Here is a 17,746-nt window from a genome sequence, read left to right on the forward strand (position 1 = left end):
TTCTTCCTGAGTGATTGAACATTAGTGGAATTCACCTGCCCCATGATGATCGTATTTTGCACTTGGTGTTCCATATCACACTGTCACAGTGGATTAGTCTCTCTCAATCTCTGTCTCACTTCCTCTCAGTCTCTGCTTCTGTCTCTCTGAATCTCGCTCTGTCTCTTCCTCTCACTCTCTCTGGTTATTTACCATTCCGCAGGGGGCCTTGCGTGACTCTCTTCATTGTTTTGTTTGGATGACTCTGAAGGACAATGGCAGTCTGGAGCCTTGGCCGGCGCTCAGCGTGTGTGAATCTGCATCTTTCCATTGGGAGTGCTGTCCTCCGATGTCAAGAGAGGTTATGTGATCTATGTGTGACTGAAGGGGGTTTCCACCGCTGAGAGCCAGAGCCTCAAGGAGAGGGGCTTATATTGTGTGAATGTGTGTGTGTGTGTGCACGTGGCCGGTGGAATTTTATACAACCACGCGAGTCAAAACAACACATTGTGACTGTTTTAATGTGAGCTCATGACTCTCGCTGCAGGGCTGCCATTCCCAAGTAACCGTGCACGTGGAGACTGCTGGTCGTACCCCCAATCAGTTTTTTTTTTTTTTTTTTACACATTTGTGGAGTGACGCTGCTGTCACTACAAGGAAGTCAATGTCCCAGGGCCAATGAATGATTTCACTTGAGCGCTGGACTGCCTCCCATCAAACCTTTTTAACCATCAGCTCTCGAGCAGCTGAAATCCCAGTCCCAGGTGCTAATACCAGGCCATACACTGAGGATCGGGTGACCCTGCTGTATTATCCTCTCAGGCTCTCTGCCTGGTGAGACTGTGGGTCCCTGAGCAATTGAGGCCTTCTAGGTGCGGTAAATTGGGTTCCATTTGAAAAGCAGATGGACTTGTCTGGCAGAGCTCCAGTTGTGAGGGCCCCTTCTTCTGTGTGTGTGTGTGTGTGTGTTAAAGGTGAATGTCTGCTATTAGTTGCTTTAACCCATCAGCAAAGATAAAGACGTGATTACCCAAGGCTACTCCTGTCCACTTTCATCAGTGTACACACAAACACACACACACACACACACACACACACACACCCTATTACAGACATACGTGCGTGTGCGTAAACTCTGTCCTCATTTCATCCTACCTGCTTTGCCTCTAAATTAAGCTGTTCTTGGTCTGGCGGACTAGTAAAACCACACCATTCAAACACCATTCAGATTCACAACAGGAAGTGAGGGCGTGTAATAAGACAGGAAGTGAGATGAGGAGTCATTCAGGGCCTGGGCACTGGCCAACTGATTGTCACGTTGGAATGGGTACCAGAGGGAGCAGCTCAGAGCCAGAGTCTTACACATTCATGTGTTGACAGCTCGAGTAACAAACATCCTCTCATTACCGAGATCATATAGGAAGCTGGATAGCCTGCAGCCATATGTTGCATTTCAGTTGGTCTTTGAATTCTCAACACACATAGCAATGCACCAGAGCCATGCTTTCACTGAGGAGGTGTGGTCTGATGTAAAGCCTCATTACACCCCCTAAAATCAGTGTGACTGTACAAATTTCAAATTCCATTTAAAGAGGAGTTACTTAATTGGCTTTTGTTGTCCTCTGTCACTGATGGGTGACCTGCAACACAGTCGACCAGAAAGAATAGTTTTAAAATCCAGACATATCAGAGGACAGGACACAGTATAAGATGCCATATATGCCAATGCAAACAACACACATGTCAAACCTCTAATGCTTATTTCTGGTGTTGATTTTGTTTGTGATGTTGTGTAATTGTCATAATAGGTGCAGGGCAACACATAGAATATGAGGTTGTATTTGTTGCATGGCATTAAGGTGCAAGTATTTATAACATATTTATTCACACATTAATAGCATTTTGTGGTGTGAGGCAACACAAGTCTTACATGATATGTCTGTAATGCACAGGGTTAAAATAGTTTTAAAACTACAATGATCTGCATATGCATCAGTGGGCAGTGATGTGTCTGTGTGTTTTCTCCCTTGTGTTGTCAAACAGACTAAATATGCACATTTAGCAGAGAGGAGAGCTTTATACTCAGCGCATGTGAGCATCATTTGCTAAGATAGAAACGCCAACAAAGCTTGTTTCATTCATCAGGACAAAACTTTGCGTGAATCTGAAAAAAGAACTGAACTGAAGGTCTGAATATTGAATTGAGGTCTGTACTCCAGCCAGTTGGCAGTGTGTCACATGGGGAAAGGAAACTTGTCTTTTGTAGCAAAGCTAAATGAAATAGTTTGTGAAAAATGCTATATTTATATCTCTGCTGTTTGACTCTCCTCAGGAGCTTGTGATAACAAATTAGTGTGAAATTCATTTGCTCCTTGTAAAATAGCACCGAGGCCTCTTTGACCTGGAGGGAGGGGATTTTTCCTTTTTTTTTTCTGTGGCTGTATCATGACCCTTCTAAAGAGCAGCCGTCACCATGGCTGCCAGCAAAGCTCTGTCCTGATATAACTTTCTGCTTTCTTTGTTTACTGAAGTACAGAAAGGTTCTTTTACTATGACAAGTGCTTAGTGATGTGAATAAATCCAAACAGACCACAGTTTTAAATGTCATTGGTTTTTCTTGAACATGCTTTTGGAAAAAAACTGGCCTGGTTCTACATTTTATTGGACCTGGAGGGATCCTGTAGCCAGACAAGCTAAAAAGAGATGGTCTCTGTTCTCTGCTTGAGGAGGAAGACAGGATAAACTCGCTGCTTTTGAATGCTTTTGACACAAACCAATTTTCCATTCAAACATTATTGACCATGATTGTGCTGTCTGGCCTTTTCTGTTGAATCCATGAAATCCAACAAAGTGTCCTTTACCATGTGCAAACCACTATCCAGTAATTTTTACTCAGTTGTTTTTGGTTAAAAACAATCCCACAAAACATTTTCCGTGCTTTATGCAGCACAAAGGTGGCGTTTACTAGTGATCCGAAGTGTCATGTGACGCTTCCAATTCAGATCCGCAAACCAGACATGTTGATATTTTATCAACGCACACAAACAAAATGGCATTGTTCACACACTCGCTCCAAACCAGATCCATGTCTGCGGCAGCCGTTCATCTCGCACAGCATCGGCCTAGCTGTCCCTCTGTGAAGAGATGACGCGCCACTTTATATTTGTCTCCATCTTGGCAATGAAGGCGCCTCTGTGTCCCTATTTGTGCATCAGGCTGAGGGGATTTCTAGGCCGCCACCTGATTCACATTGCTGTAATTGAGTTGTGGCCATAAGCACTACTGTGCCTGCCTGGGCCTTAGGTAATTCACACACCACAAAAGCGCTGTTTCACTCCAGTTTTCACATGATGTCTCGGACACAAATGTCGTGAGTGAGAAAGTCCAATCTGTTGGAGAAGGGCGTGGAGATTACAGGCGGTGTGAGAGTGAAGAAAGGAAAAAGAGTGTAAGAGTTTTCATGTAGTGAAGCAGTTCTGTGCCAGACAGACAAGGGAGTCACTGAGTCTGCAGCACGTGGATAAGGACCACAAAGCTCTTGGTTTCAAATATCTTTCTCTCTCTTTCTTCCTCTCTCCTTAGAGCTTAGGAGCTGCAATCGATTCAAGGGGAGATTTCCTTGGCCAAGGACAGGGAGATTGACGTTTTTGGGGTAAGCCCGAATTTGTCGCTCCTGTCAACTCTGTGTAATTGGACTTCTGCACACTCCACACTTGTCTCTGTGGGTACCAAACACCTTCTCGCACACCGTACAATGGCATTGTTCCTGGGTTTGTGGTCGTATTCAATGTGTGGCTCATGATTTAGTGTTTTTTTTTTTGTTTTGTATTTTCCCCGTGTCATATGTTCTGCTTTTCTCTGCCTTTGTAAAGGTCACTGTTTGTGCTCAGCTGAATGGCTTTTCAAACCAGTGGAATGGCTTCCAAGCACACATGCACAGTGCTGCACTCTGTACTGTTTAGAGGAGTTACTGTATCTTGTGGCCAGCACGCCGCCAGTTGTAGGATCAAGTCTAATCCTGGGTCTGTTGCCTCAGAGTTGGAGCGTGCAGCTCGGAGATTTGCTCTGTCATGTTAAAGTGACAAAGACCAAACAAAAGCAGCCGTTCATCATTAGGAACTGGCTTGAAGAACTTGGACCATTGCTCAGTGGATATAAACTAATTTATTGGGTCTGATCATCTTACTTGTATCAGCTGCAGGACACTGTGGCAGCAGAAAGAATAGTGCTATTCATTTTATTCTGACATTTCCCTTCATTTCATTTCATGCTGTTTTGCCAGAATGTTGCTACAATTGTGACTGACAGAAAAGAGCTGAAAAGGATGGTCAGTTCCTCCCAGCCAATCAGGACTCAGGCAGAATCTGTGCTGTCCTGTCCTGTTTGGCCTTCTCCTGCCTGTCCAAACTTGTGTTTTTTTATTCTTCTACTGCCCTGTCGTGTCTTGTCTTGTCTTGTCTTGTCCCATCCTGTCCTGTCCCTTCCTGGCTCCAGGGAAAGGCGATCCTTTCCCCCCGGAGGAACACCTCCCACCATACCAGCCTTCAAGCAAAAGCAAATAGGATGGCATGTGTACCAAGATCCCAGCCAATACCCAGAAGTATGCAGACAAATCGCCCCCTTCATTGGATGAACACACCAGAGAGGGTGTGTGTTTTTGTGCACAAACACATATTCACACCCCCAGAAGACGTCCATGTGTTGTAACTGGGCATGACAAGTGGTCTGGCAGACACTCCTCTGTTCGCAACCAGTTTTGGCATACGACTGGCCTGATGAACAAGACTAAGGCTGGCACTTTGGTCATATACGCGTACAACACTGATTTCCTCTCCCCTCTTTTGTCTGTCCTCACCCTTTGATTTGTTTTCTTGGAGAAAGTTGTGCCACTGTGCTGTCGTAGCTTTTGTGAGGTTAGAAAAAGAGAGCCAGAAAGACATGTAGGATTGAAAGTGATTCGGTTTGGCTGAAAGGATTCAGTTGTTGAGGGCATAAAACCTTTCTCACTTCATCTGTTCATGATGAAACATCGCATTTTCTGGAAATCATGCAGTTATTCCATTAGCTGCCTCATTTACTCATTGTTGTTTTATTTTGTGAACTGGCGGAAGGTACATTCAGTACTTATATGCAGTCATTTCTCTCACTCTCTGTCTCTGAGTGAGCAGGTTTCCGGGTTTTCATCTCCAAGTAAAAGCGGTATTTAACCCCCCCCTCCCCGTCATAATTTAGATCCAGTCTCATAAGTGGGTTGGGAAGCGGCCCCGGCAGTTGATGTGGAACACATGCCTTTAATGATTCACACTCAGTGTGCGGTAGGTCGGTGGTGGCTGCCGAGACCGCTGCCTCTCCCTCTGTCTAGAATGGGACTCCTGTGTTTTTTTTAACTCCACTCCACACATGGAAACTTCAGGGAAGTTGAAATGTGTTGTTTAGCACAGTTGTCCCTGGATAATGACGGTTCTTATTCTCTGTCGAAGCTGGGCATAGTTAGTAATCAGCATTTGACGCCTTTGCTGCAGCAGCTTTCCCACTCTTTTAGTAGATTTCCCCATCTTAGATTAAAACTGCCTTCCTTTTGTGGCTGTGCTAATTTCTTTTTGTGCATTATTTTATTTGTTCAGTCATTTTACTGTGGTGTTTGACGCTGGGACTTTCCATCACTCACATTCGGATTAACCAATTTGATTTGTCAGATTTACACAAACCTCCAAATCTGAGGAGCTACAGTTGAATAAACCACTTCAAGCTCAGTTGGTATTTTGTGCTGCTGAGCTCATTTATCGTCAGGCATTTGAATAGCGAGATATTGTGCCGCACATTACTTCCTCACCCTCGGCAGAATAGCAGAAGTGTCCTGCAAGTGCTGATGCTCAATTGATTTAAGTTTTCGGCTGCGAGTGTGCCCTCCTCCTACTTTAAAAAAAAAAAAGGAGAAGTTTGACACAACAGCATGAATTTCATTCAAACAAATGCAGCCAGTGCATTTCCCCAGAGCATTCATCCACTCCGCCGTTGGTTTACCTTTCGTTGTGTGCGTAAATGTGGAGTGTCTGACTGTACAGTCAAAGAGCAGTGAAATGTGCCAGCACGTGACAGGGAGTGGGCGCTGTCCATCCAGGCTGACATAAATTGCTTCCTGTTTTTGCTTTCACCCACCCCCGTCCCCCCAACCAAGCCCCAAGCCAACTTCTTTCCATCCATGCTTCCATCTTTTGTTCTTTCCTCTTTTTCTCTCCATCTCTTCCTCTGTCTCGCCATCCTGGGTCCCACGCCCCTTTGTTTGGCCTTGTTTGACCTTTCCTTCCTCCACTCACTCACACATATGTACATCTCTCTATTTCCCACACACACTGACTGGACATCTCGCAAGCACGGTGGTATGAAGACAACTGTCCCATGTCCTTTGTCCTGTCCTTCCTTTTTGCGCAGGGACAAACTTCCGGGTGGCCGCAGCACTCCAGAAAGACACTAATGCACCCGCTGACCTTGCTCAACAGAAGAGCTGCTCATGTGCAGCAGAATGACTGGCATGTACTGTACACGCCAGGCCGGAGCATTGTATTACCGTGCACCAGTGATGTAGTCATTGTTTCGCTGGCAGCACTGAATCGTATTTTTGTCATGATTTGCGGAAATGTTTGTGTGTTGTTGGAAGTGTTGGAGTGCTTTGTTCTTTTACATTAGTGGAGGAATAATTTAGATTCAGCTCTTGTGCTCGACTCGATGCCCATGAGTTTACCAGTCTTGTTTAATGTGTTTTTATGTAGTGGTGCTCAGTTTTTACAATACCCATAATCCACAGCATAACAAAGTGCCGCTCGTAAAGTGTTGCTTTAGTGAAACTATGCCTTTGTGCTGTTTTATGCACTGTGTTTTGAGTAAATTGGTGTTAATCTGTTTTGGGGTCATAAATTAAGCTTTCTGTTACAACTTGTTCCGTGCTCCCAAAGCTGGTTTTGGAACAACAGAATGGGTGCTTGAAGTATGGAGTGTGTGTGTGTGTGTGTGTGTGTGTGTGTGTGTGTGTGTGTGTGTATGTGTGTGTGCGCGCGTGCTGAAATTGATGAAGAGACCTCCCTGGATTTGAGTGTTGCTACAAAGCACCACCCGATACTGTATGAAGAAAACCCCAGCCACTCTATGCGAGAGGGCGTAGCTAACAGTACTGAGTAGTCTGCAGTTCCTCTTTGGGGCGCCTCCTGACAGGAACTTGGCAGCAAGGAAACATAAACAAATTCCCTGCGGTGGGCTGGCAGGCTGGGAGGCGCGGTTCCCCCCTGTTACCATACATGCACAGCGCAGCGCAGCCTGGCTCAGGCTAGCCCGCTCAGCTCAGCAGCCACAAGCTGTGAGAAATAGATCTTAAAGGGACAGGTGCCGCCCGCGCTCTTTAAAGGGGCACAGGCCCAGTCTGTGTCTGCTGCCTGTTTCCCCTGTAGTCGCCACAGTTGCACAGGCCGACACGTTTGCTTTCCACTGTATTGTTTCAGACTGACAGTGATGTGTGTTTCTCCTGGTGCACTGGCCTCTCGGAGGTTTCCAACAACAACATTCAGACGCTGCCTGGGGGAGGGAAACTGCTGCCAGGGGTCCCAAAATGGTTGTTTGTGCTGAGGTAGCAAAAACTGATGCAATGATGATGTAACAATGGAGGCTGGGGGGTTGGGAGGGAGGCCTTGCGAACCAGTGTAGGGGAGGGTGTGGTGGGCCCAATAGTCATAATACTCATACATGCACATGCTCACACACACATATGCAGCATTCCCACAACCAAAACATACATGCTTGCACACACGTACTTATTTATACACGTGTGTACACAAACCGGCGTGCATGCAGTTTTCTCCCTCCTGTTCTCTCTGCCTCTCCAAACACAGTGGTGTATTGTGCAGCCTGACCTGGTCCCTGTCCAAAGGCAAAGAGAACCCAGATTGCTGAAACAGAGGGCCCACTACTAACAGGCCGGCCAGGCTGTAGTTGTTATAGCCTGCTATGGCCTTCCAAACCAATGGGGACTGCTGGCTGAGCCCAGAAACTGTGTGTGCATGCATGTGTGTGTGTGTGTGTGTGTACGTGCGCACACACATGCACTTTCTTTTTGATCAGCCACTGAAGGGTTTTTTTGGACAGCAGTCGCCGGAGCCGACATGGCACCTCAGCACAATTTCGTAAGCGCTGGTAAAGACATTTGCCTGACTTTTAATAGTCCTTCGTCTCCACAACATCATCCAAATGCACTATTTTCAACCGTCCTTTAATGGCAGTGCTGGTGGAGATGGGCCGCAGAAAAAGAGGGCGATGGCGAGTAGAGGGAAGGGACCCTTCTCCTCCTCCAATTCTTACTTGGAGGATTAAACGTGAACAGTGAATTTCTCTTTCCCTTTTTTTTTTTGTGGAGCAGCGATGGATGCAAGAGCCAGCTCACAGTCTGCCTCGTTGGTTTCAGTCGCCTGCTTGACTCGCTCATCTGTGTGCACGTCTATGTTTAGAAACCGGAGAATGAATTTTTTGGTTATGGATATCATCGATATAGCACTCTGGGGGTAAACACATCCCTAAATGATTTTCTTTTCAAAGAGAACTTAACACATTTGTGTAACTCAGCCAATCTAAATACATTACACCTACATCAACTGAGTGCTTTCCCACAAGTCATTTTTTTCAGCTATGTAATTGAATTGGACCATGAGTAAACCTTTATGCAAAATAATTGCTAACGCCTCAAGAACATGTAAAACAGGAAGTGGTGGGGGATTATGTCACTGCGAGACATTTTGTGGAAGTAACAATGCTGTCGTTTCCCAACTCTGTGTGTGTGTGTGAGAGAGAGAGAGAGAGAACGGGGGGGATAGAACAGCCAGTGCTCTCTCTGTGAGCAGCAGAGAGGTGGAGGGAGGAGAGGAGGGGTGACAGAAAGCCTTAGGATCAAGCTGTTCCACTGATGGAGCACAGCACAGGCAGCTCTGGTGACACTGCAATGCACAGGAGGAAGGCGAGGGGAGGAGGAAACAGAGGAGGAGATGCCACCAAAAGTGAGTTAGGGAGACAGAAAGAATCTTTCCCCACAGGAAGACCGTAGAGGAAGACGCTGAAAAAGGACGACTGAGTGAAGGAGACAAGGATGAGCACTCTTGGTGTGGCAGCAGGTCTCCTGGGACGCCATTAGCCGGTGTGTCTGCGTGTGTGCGAGTGGACACGAGCATGTACTGTACGTAATGTTCTCCATTTAGCTCAGTGTGGAAAGATCTTCCTAATGCAAGCACATGTCCATGTCTCTGCCGCGCATATGTGTGTCCCAGCACTCGCCCTCCCACCGATGAGGTAAAGAAGACAGCAGCAAGGACCCAGATGCATCTCCACCCCACCTACACCTCCTCTCCCAGGTCCCAGTAGGCACATCTCTGTAATGGCCCCTTATCGATCCTGAGGCCTCCTTGTCCACACTCAATGCCCATCGATCGGCCCCTCACAAAGAGTCTCACAGGGCTGCTTCACATCCTGTGGCTGTGGCTCGCAATGTAGGTTGTGTGTGTGTGTGTGTGTAAAACAGTGCTTGTTTATCTTTTAGAAAAGAAACCAGCGTCTGCATGCCTGTGCCTTTGTCCGTCTGTGTACGCCTTTTGTGTGTGCGTAGGAATGCGTGTCTCTGTACCTCTCCGACAACCTTCCTGTCCCCCATTAATGTAGCCGCAGACCTTCAGTGAAATTGTCCTGTCGCACCATAAAACGAAGGCCTCACTCTCATTAAACCCTGAGCGATGCAGGCCTCCGCGACTAAAACCTTGCAGCATAAAGACATAAACACCCAACATAAAAAGACTTGCACAGCCACTCTGCAGACTCCCAGAAGAGAGACAAGACAGAGAAGGAAGAAAAGACTCCCTCGCTTCCCATGTCAGAAAAAAAGCCTGATTAATCAGTCAAGCCACATGAAAACTTTGCTTGTTATTGTTGCTGCTTGATTTATTGAAGGCCTGGATCTGGGTCAAGCATCCCCCCTTCTTTCTCTCTCTCCTCTCTTCCTTCATTCTTCCCCTCTTTGCCTTTTTTTTTTCTACCTAAATAAGGGCCCACCCCCCATGTCTCTTCCCTTTGTCTCTCATCTGGTTTTCTGTTTTTGTTAAAGGACAGTTGATTAATGGTGGCATAGACAAAGCCCACAGTCTGCTCTCAGCCCGCGCTCAGATAGGACTCCACTCTAGGTAAACCAAAACACATGTGCTCTGGACAGCCACTGGGGACCCCTGAGGAGAGAGAGGGAGAGAGAGAGAGATGGAATGGGAAAGAGAGAAGAAATTAACAGCAATAGTCGCTGATGTATTATATACAGTGATATACTATAGGCTCCTTCCTGCACTGGAAAATGTGCAGCAAGAAGAAAAAGAGGAAGGACGATGGAGTTGTGTATAATACGCTCAGGGTGTGGCCTTTTCACCACATTTTGTGGGTAACTAAAACGTAGTTGCGCCATGCTAGCCGCTACGTGTTCATTAAAGTATAAAGTTATCCTTGTGCTCAGGCTCAGTTTCACCCCTCACAGTGTGGAGTTGCACATATTTACTCATTTTAATGCAGCAAAGAGACATTTCAGCACCTAAGTGTTGTTGCTTGCCTGCAGGCTCCTGAGAGTCTTGTAGAAGAGAACGGCCTTATTGAATGATAAAGCAGCATATTATTGCTGTGACTGAACTGAGAGCTTTATTGTCCATTGTTTTCATAATGGCAGGGCCTGACACTCATGTCATACTTTATCACCCTACACTTCTGTCTCTGTGTATGTGGGAGCATTTATGTTTGTATGCAGCACTGACATGCTCTAATTGGCTGCGCTTGCCGCCTAAGGTAAACATGTCTTCGCAGGAATTATTACCCATAAGGTATAGTGGCTAATAACAATCACCGAACCACCTACTGCACTCTCCTTCAATTCACAGGCGAGCCTCCTCATGTAACTGTAATATGGACAGGATGTTGAATGTACTGTATGAGCAGAGACTGTAAATGGTGAAATGTCCCTTAGAACATCTCTGTAACCTGAGGGGTCCTGTTATCCCTTAATGTAGACATGTTGTGAGCGTGGAGCTCACCCACCAGAGATGTAGCCACACTGATGACAGGCTTGTCATAGCAGCAGTTTGCTGAGTGTTTATCATTCGAATGGGTAAAAACAGGAAAACTTCTGATTATTATTATTTTTATTATTTTGCATTGGAAGTATTCATGCTTGCCAGCGCTGGACGATGTGACTTCAAATCAGTATCACAATTTTTTCAAACTTTTACTTTAATTACGACGATTGAACGATTCCCTATTGTGTCTCTTTTTCTTGAGCTGCGTGCTCTTCGTATTTGGAAACGTGATCACGTTCCAAGTGATTCAACAAATTGATGGTGTTACCTTTAGTCTGGATACATGTCGCATTCACCACTGTCACTGACTGATAAGACCCAATCAGGAGGCTCAGTGTCTGCGCTCCTGTCATCCGTGTCGCTTTGAGTGAACATGGACTAACGTTGGTTGGGTGGGGCGGAGCAATGGGACTGAACGGCAGGGCGTATTTTTTTAAGGGGGGCAGATAATGTACATATTAACCAAAGTATTAACCAAATTAACCGACATGAGCAAGTTTAAGTCAGTGAGAAGATTTGATTCCTTTTCAGCCCCAACGTGTGCTACATCTGCATATTTAAAGTGATTTGGAAACAAGTGAAACCAGATGAAAACAGTGTATATCTGATTTAAAATTAGCTGAATCAATTGTATTTGTGTTATTGGATTTTATTTTGATATACCTGCCAGTGGTGGTGCATTTGCAGCCATTCTGCTAAGTTTCTCTGTAGTTCTTTTCACCAAGTGCACAGTATCATCTGTGTCAGATGTTCCTGATGTCTCTGACTCAGAACTGCAAGTCAGAGTGTGAAGTTTTTCCTACTTAAATATAGTTGAAAATGGTATTGAATGAACATTTTATGGCATTAGTGTCTAATGCACTTTAACACTTGTATTTATTGCTAGTAAGTGATCAAAAAAAAAAATTGTAACAATGACAGAGTGGCCACCGGCTGGCTAATCTCATTTTTTTGTCAGTTGGCTTTTTTAAGCATTAATATCATCATCATCAGATTTTTAACTCAGGCCTGCTCTCTGTTAAAAGAACAGTGCCACCGCCCAACCTGCAGTATGTGGGCCAATGTAAGCAGGGGCTGAGTGTTGGTTTTGAGGCAGAGAGATCCAGGAGGAGTCTAGCTGGTCAGCAAGGTCACCATCCAACAGCAACACCACCAGCACTTTGCAGAACTCTGCAAACCCACAGGATGGATGAAGCTCTTCAGACGAGTCGGCTGCAGCCATCCACTGCGTTGCACCCAGACAATATGTGCCTGCCAGCTTTCTGTCTTCCCCAGCTCACACATGGGATGATCCCAGAGCCTTCCTCTGGGTCTATGAGGGATTAGCAGTGGCATGTGGACAGCCGGAAGAGGAGGCAGGCAGAGGGCAGCCAAGCAGTGACTGTAGCCCTGGAGCTACATTGCAATACAGGCAGAAAAAATATTCTCCATCTCCTCCATCCTGTCCTATGACACATCAATGGACTAGATTTGTACAGTACGGAGTCCTGGGAGGGACATGCTGGTCAAACCTGTCACCCTGACACCTCCAGACACACATCAGGCTTAGTGAAATACGCGGCTCAACCTGGGACATCACTGAAGGCATTTTACATGTCAGTCCAACCTTCACACAGCTGGGGAGTTAAACTTATATACCAGTGGGAGGGAGAAAACAATACAGAAAAACTGCCTCCTTTAGTTCAAATCCCTGAATGTTTGACACAGATTGGCATGATTTCACAAGGCTGATGAGAAAATGCACTGGGGACTGTTCACAATAGGACGGGTGACTGGGACTCGCTGTGAACTGGGACTGAAGTGGGTGGGTTCTTCCTCTAAGAGAAAGGGGGCTGAATCTGCAGCACACAGGCCTCATCACCGTCCAGGAGCAGAAGAACTTTCCTTTTCCAACTCTGTGCATCAAGTATGGACTCTGCCACAGTACCGGCTTAAGTTTCCTTCCTTTGTGCAAAACTCACATTCGAAAAAAAGTTAAAAAAAAAAATTAAAAAAGAGTTTCCCACGCTCTAACTCCATGCAGTAAGTCAGATGACGCTCTGCCAACGGGTAGAGACCAGCTGACAGAAAATATGATTTGTCCTCTTTTATTATTGTCCATCCTTATGTGATCAGGACTCCGTTAAAGTCCATTAAATGCATGGTTGACATTGTCATTGAGCATGGTGTTAACAGGGGAAAGACAGTCAACACACGGCCCTGTACCACAGGTTTTTCCCACATACCCAGAGTGGTACTCAGAGCAGTAGTAGAGGTGTTGCGTCTCTTGTTGACACTGCAACCTGCTGTGGGGCCTGAGCATCGTCGTCCAAACAAGCGCGGCTGTCTGTTCTGATGAGAACGGAGCTGAGAGTCTCATCTTCACTTTATTAGACTGAGCGCCTGTTAATAATTCATGCCCCACTTTCCCTGGAAGCAAAACCAAAGGCTCAGCTGCGCCTGTCTGTCCGTGTTCCTTGTCACCGGACGTTTAAGCCTTTTCCCATTTTGCACTACGAGTTATTTACTCACGTACCCCCCCCCCACCTGTAATGTGCACCTGCCTGGATGAGCAGATGATGCTATAGAGCCGGAGGCAGAGGTGCAGCAGCTTTGGCACATATATTTTTATCTTTATTTTTTTTGTTAGCTTGTTTTTCTCTGTCATTAGCCCCCTCCTCCAGAATTGTTACTCAAAGATGATGTGTACCCAGTACCCAATGTACTCTGTGCTTTCTCTCCCCCTCCATCCCGAGGGAGTGTCTGTTCTTTCTATATTTCACTGTTTTTCTGTCTCTTTTTCCCCTCCCTGCTCATCGGCTCTTGTTGCACTACGCTGTCAGGTTTAGTTATGTGTGCACCCCATGTCTTTGATCCCCCCTGCCCTCCTGTGTTGTGTACATTGCATAACCAACTGCTGCTAAGCCTAGAGGTGTACCTCACCCCCCCCCATGCCTCTTTTTCTGACACCCCCTCCCCATCTTCCTCCTGCTTCTTTGGCAGCAATCCAGGTCATCACTCCTTTCCTCTCCCCTCCATCCTCCGTCCCCTCTGTCCAATCCCAAACCTTGAAAATTGGACCAGTTGGTCTCCTTTGCTCTCTTACTCTCTCTCTCTGTATTTGTCTTTCTCTCACTCCCCTCTTGCTATCGTTGTTCCTCTCATTTTCCCTTGCTATTCCTGTATTTCCCATCCTTTCTCTCCTCTCTCTCTGCTCCTCTCCCTCTCCCTGCCTCCTGCTCTCCACTCTCCCAGTGGTCTCATTAGGCATGAAGGAGGCTGCCTGGTGTTTGTGTGTATTATGTGTGTGTGTGTGCGTGCGTTCTCTTAGGCAAAGTCTCACTTGACTGAGCATGCCACTTGCACTAGCAGAGGCCCAGGCTTCATTATTACCACAAAGCTGTCACAAACAGTATATAAAGTAGCCTCCTGTTGCCGAGTTGGGGGTGAACACAGGGCAGTCTCTTAACAACAGCAGCGACCACTGTTCCGCTTGGCCTGTCCCATAGTGAAGCTGCCGCCATGGCTGTCGAAACCAACATGCGCACGCACAGATATGGAAAATGTAAACAGGAATGTCGGAAATATTTTCACGCGCACGTGACCCTGGCTATAATTTTGCTAGTGCCCGCTGATCCTGAAACTCAAAACCACATACCAGACACATCTGTCTCCTCTCTACAATGACACCCCACCTATGTGGTCCAACCTGTGGGATGTCTGATGCCCCTCTGTCTTCCTCTCTACTGAGTGACTGACTGATTGTGTGTGTGTGTGTGTGTGTGTGTGTGTGTGTGTGTGTGTGTCCACCACTGTTTTGCTAGTATCTAGTTACAGGGATGGGGCCACGCACAGGAATGGGCCTCTCTGCTGCCTCACTGGCAGGCCTGACCCCAACAGGTCAACGTCCATTACCACATGAAACCGAAATGTCAAGCACGCCCCCCTGGCTGTTGGGGGGCCAACAGCCATTTGTCTTTCTCTGTGGGTCAGCCGGCAGGGACATACATACACATATGCATGCAAACACACTCACCTGCTCTCACTGACATGCACAAACATCTCCACAACAAGGAAATGTCTCTTTGTACTGACTCCTTGATATTGAAATGAGCAGTAACAGCGGATCTTTCTTTTGCCTTTACTCCTCAGGAACGCCAGGGATTCATTTTCTCTGATAAGTTTGAAGTCATGTGTGCTATTGATTGGGCTGACAGCCACTTCAGAAACTTCTTGTACAGTTGTTTTTCTGCTTTGTGACAGGTAAAAAAGCTACATCTGAGTGCTGAGAACTGTAGCTGCAGCATCACAGAGGAACAGAAGGAACCCTTTTTATTCCTTAGATCCTTGACGGTTTGTGCTACGAGGTCACATTGTGAGGATTCTCTGTTCCAGCATTTGTAATCTCGCAGGAGATTAAGCATGGAGAGCATCTTGAAAAACTGAATGTCGCCTCATTTGTTCCCACTCACCTCATGCATTAAGTCCCCTTCACTTCTCACCAGTGAGCGCTGAAAAAGCTTTTTTCCTCCCGTGTTAAACAACTTCAGTCTTTGTATACAGTGATGAGAGCCCCAACAGCTTTTATCAGAAACCATACCGGCCAGCTCCATCACTTGTTCCCCACATTACTGAGCTATACATCCATCCATCTTCATAGATAAAGGACAGAGAGGGACCCTACATTTGCGAGTGTGTGTGCGCGTGTGTGTGTGTGTTATGAAAGCTGTTACGAAAGCTGCGGCGAATGTACGTGCACACACACACATGCTTATGCACGTATACAAACACACGACTTGTTTACAGGAAGCTGTCAGCCGCGTGTCCTCATGATAAATAAACAGTGAAACATCCCCTTTTTAATGATGGCATATACAGGCTTGCACACCGAATATTGACGGAAAGATTGAAAGCGTTCTCAAGGGCCTTTCCAACATGACGTATGGCTCCTGCTCTGTATTTTTTCACTCCTGCCCTTCATTTTTACCCCCCCCCCCCCCCCCCCCTCCACCATCCCTCCCCAGCTCTCCTTTTATTTATCTCAGACAGCGGCTTGTGCCGGCGTTTGTAGACTTGAAGGATGCCATAAACACATTTATCAAGGGGGGGCTGCCAATAGGGGAAACATCGGGCGTGTGGATGAAAAGAACGCGATAAAAAATGCGGAGAGAAAATCGCAGAACAATGAGAGAAGAGAAGAAAATGCAAACTGAGGTCCTTGGGGATAGCAGAGGGCATCCACAAAGTGTAGCGCCAAGAGGGAACAGGTTGTTTGTAAGTTTTCACAAACCTGAAGCGCAGCAGCTCATCGTCTGCCAGCAGTGGCAGCTCAGGATGCCGCAACAACAATGCCACCTGCATTAGCAGTCTGCCCGCGCAGCGCAGGAGATGCCGTACGCCCAGCTTTGATAAATGTTTCATTGTTTATGCTGTCTCGGTCTCGCTTTCTTCTCCCTCTGTCTTTCTCTCTCTCTCTCCTCCTCTTCTCCATCCTACATGCACACTGATGAGACTATTCGGAGACTGGCAAGCTTTTTGCCAAGCATTGTTTTAAGTGTTAGTCAAGCGTTTGATGTCTGTCTCAGTTGTTGTTCGTCGGCCTCCCTGGGCTGAGATCACAGGCAGCGTTTATTAATCTGCAGGTTCAGGCTCACAGCTGAGGGACTGCCACCAGCAGGTCCTCCACATGAATTTCTTTTTTTTTTTCCCCCTATTTTATGGTTTCTACTAAGAAACTATACGCTGCCCCTTTTTTTTGACAATTAACAGTTGACCTACTTTTTGAATCTAAACTTCGCTGCAGAGTCAACCCAAAGAAAAGCAGTGAGTTGATCGTTTTGCTTGTGAATATTTTTTGGGGGGGGGGGGTTAGGGGACACAGACACAGGGTGAATTGATGCATGCTGGTGTCACTGTGCTGATTGCTCACTTTTTTGCCTCGTTGGCCTTTTTAAGCTGCTGTTTAACCCCATTATCTGATTAGTTGTATGTGTGGAGGGTAGAGGAGGATATTTGTGTGTGTGTGTGTGTGTGTGTGTGTGTGTGTGTTTGTGTGTGTGTGACAGAGGGAGAGAGTCCTAGTTGCCTCACAAAAATGAAGAGCTCTCTCTTTACCTAAGGGGGATGGGGTTTGACAGTACTGCAGCACCTCCACCCACCCTCTGTCGTTCTATCGAAGACCCCCCCCCCTCCTCACCCACAATCCCCCACTGCTGATAAATGTGTTTTTCTTAAAGGAAGAAGGAGGTGGTTGGTTGAGAGGGGTTTTTTCTTTCCTGTGTGTGTGTGTGTGTGTGTGTGTGGCTTGCTAATGCAGTGCAGGGCCATGCGGCGGGGCTACAGGCAGGCAGACTCGAAGGCAGGCCTGCAACCTCGACCCCAGCATCATTTGTTTGGACGAGGGCCGTCAGCGCCTGTCGCGCAGCCCATGATGAAGTGTCAGTCGGTAATTGTCCCCACGAAGCATCCACATCTCAGGGGGTGATGGGGGAGGGAGAGAGGATGGGGGAGGCAGGGAGCTGACAGAGAGAGAAATGACACCCTGGGCTCCTCCTATTCTCTCTCTCTCTCTCTCTCTCTCTCTCTCTCTCTCTTCTTCTTCTCTCAGTCCTTTTCACTCCCCCTTTCTTTCTAGTTTTCCCCTCCAGTCTTCCTGC

At 46.7% G+C, this 17,746-nt stretch overlaps 1 protein-coding gene across 2 annotated transcripts in view; it reads left to right on the forward strand.

The window, feature by feature from the left end:
* raraa (retinoic acid receptor, alpha a) overlaps positions 1 to 17,746 on the forward strand; it is a 142,777-nt gene that overhangs the window by 14,420 nt on the left and 110,611 nt on the right. The window contains exon 2 of one of the 2 annotated variants that reach the window (XM_071463666.1): positions 3,562 to 3,631. The exons of the other annotated variant lie outside the window; for it this stretch is intronic. The gene's annotated coding sequence lies outside the window, so the exon portion shown is untranslated. The remainder of the gene's footprint in view (positions 1 to 3,561; positions 3,632 to 17,746) is intronic. 2 annotated transcript variants of the gene reach the window in all.

The sequence above is a fragment of the Trachinotus anak genome, unplaced genomic scaffold, assembly GCF_046630095.1.
Source record: "Trachinotus anak isolate AG129_WGS33_773 ecotype Australia unplaced genomic scaffold, CSIRO_AGI_Tana_v1 ptg000025l, whole genome shotgun sequence".
Taxonomy (NCBI): Eukaryota; Metazoa; Chordata; class Actinopteri; order Carangiformes; family Carangidae; genus Trachinotus; species Trachinotus anak.